We start from the raw sequence: 2,500 nt of genomic DNA on the forward strand, positions 1-2,500 counted from the left end.
CCTGGCAGCCCGGGGGGGGGGAGGGGGGGGGGCAGAGTGGCACACGGAGAGCACCGGGAGGCCTCCGGGAGCTGGCCACTGCCCATCCCCCTCCCCACCCGCTCCACCCCCACCGCGCTACACCAAACCCCCCCCTCCCCCTTCCCCCCCCCCCCAAAAACCTCTCTCACCAAACTGCCCCCCCCACCCCCGGCCCCTCCCCATCTCACCACCCCCACTTACCCATGCGGCCCGCCGTCCCCGTGCTGGCCGGGGAGGCTTCCCTTCTGCCCAGGCAGAAGGCCTGGCTTCGTCTGGTCGATTTCGGGACATTGTTGTGCCCGCCTGGCAGCCCGGGGAGCACCGGGAGGCCTCCGGGAGCTGGCCACTGCCCATCCCCCCCCCCCCCAGCTCCAACCACACCGCGCTAAACCCCCAACCCCCCCCCCCCCCCTCACCAAACCCCCCCCCCCCCCCACCCCCCATCGTGCTAAATTAGGTGTGAATGGGGCCTCCTGGCCCACTAAATGCTAATGAGGCCGCCTTTTCAACTATGTGCAAATACGGCCGACCTGGTCAAATGCATGTAAATCCGGCCGCCTTTTCAACTGTGAAAATCCGGCCGCCCGGTCAATTAGGTGCGAACGGGGCCGTCGGGTCACCTTAATGTAAATGAGGCCGCCCACTGCCCTACATTTAAATGCGGGCGTACCGGTCAACTATGTGCGAACGGGCCCGCCTGATCAACTAGGTGTGAAAGGGGCCGGCAGGCCCACTGAATGTAAATGAGGCCGCCCGCTGTGCTTCCTTCATTAACCTTATTTATATTGGCATTATCTGTAGATAAAAAAATATGTGCATGTCTATGAAGCTGTAGAGAAGCCTTGTTTTTTTTTTTTTCCCCCAGGTTTTATTTACTTACTTTTTATTTTGCATGTTCTGAAATATAGCTTATGTTTTCGTTGCCCTAGGGCAACGTTCTGCGATAAGGGGTAGATTTTAAGAGGCTTTCTTGACAGTGTGTTAGTATATTATTGCATGTACTTTTGCACATTGTAAGCACAATGTTTTTTAAATTATTTTCTAATTTAATTTAACGCATTTTGGCAGAAAATGGACACAAGATTTTCCTATGGGAGTAAAACTCAGGATCAGCATGTTAGGGATATCCCATCAGACAGTGAGATAGACTGCAGTGACAGTGAGGAGGAGTGGAATGCAGAGAAAGGTTTGAGCAGAAGTGAAAGTAGGTTTTAAAATATTGCTTCTCTGGTTGTCATTGAACTCATTTGCATAAACAAATCAAATGTGTTGATAAATTTTTAGATGTCATTCAAATGAAATAAAGGTGTGTGCAGCAGACAGGGTATCCAATACAGTCATGTAAGCTTTAGTTGTGATTGATGTATTTTTGTTGACGTATATGTATATATTTATAGACGATCAATACACCAGTGATGAAGAGGAACATGACGATGACAGTCTGCCTGAAGATGACAGTAGTTCTTCCAAGACCCCTCGATGGAAAACATGTCACACCATTACCTCTCCTGTGCAAGCCACTTAACCTTACTGTTCAAGAACTTGAACAGTTCTTTGCCACTGTGCTCCATATGTCAATATTTGGTCTTCCAGCTACTCGCATGTTCTGGAGCCATAGTAGCCACATTGCACATGTTGCTGATGTTATGCCTCTTGCACGATGGGAAGCCATCAAAAATTTTGTTACTTTGCATTGCTCTCTGAGCATTGTATTATGATCTATGAAGACATAATTTTCTCTGTGGTTTTGTATCAGTGTTGCACAACTTTGCCCTTAGGCAACAAAAGATCATTTGGAGAGGGGGGCGGTGAAATAAATATGTACATACATAATCAATAAAATGTCCCAAAATTAACCAATAAGTGATGTGGAATAATTTCTTATCATGTACCATCAAATTGTGTGCGGTAGAGGGTTAATGTAAATGCGGCCGCCCGCTGCGCTACATGTAAATGCGGCCGCCCCCAGGTCAACTAGGTCCGAACGGGCCCGCCTGATCAACTAGACGTCAATCGGGCCGGCAGGTCCCCTGAATGTAAACGAGGCCGCCCACTGCGGTACTTGTGAATGCGGCCGCCCGGTCAACTAGGTGCGAACGGGCCCGCCCGATCAACCAGGTGCGAATGGCCCCGCCCGATCAACTAGGTGTGAACGGGCCCGCCTGATCAACTAGGTGTGAATGGGGCCGCCGGGTCCACTTAATGTAAATGAGGCCGCCAGCTCAACTAAGTGTAGACGGGGCCGCCTGGCCAATTAGGCGTTAATGGGGCTGCCGGGGAGGCTTCCCCTCTGCCCGGGCTGGAGGCCCCGCAGTGGCCATTCGCCTCTGGGACATATTGGCAGAGTCCGCGGCCTATGCGTAGGCCCCGGGCGGAGGCTGACCCTTGTCGCCCTTGTCCTAGGCTCGGAGCTATGGTCGCCCCGTCTGGCCTTCGCTTATGGTTCGGAGCTATGGTCGCCCCGTCTGGCCTATGCTTA

The sequence above is a fragment of the Paramormyrops kingsleyae genome, chromosome 25, assembly GCF_048594095.1.
Source record: "Paramormyrops kingsleyae isolate MSU_618 chromosome 25, PKINGS_0.4, whole genome shotgun sequence".
NCBI classification, from domain to species: domain Eukaryota; kingdom Metazoa; phylum Chordata; class Actinopteri; order Osteoglossiformes; family Mormyridae; genus Paramormyrops; species Paramormyrops kingsleyae.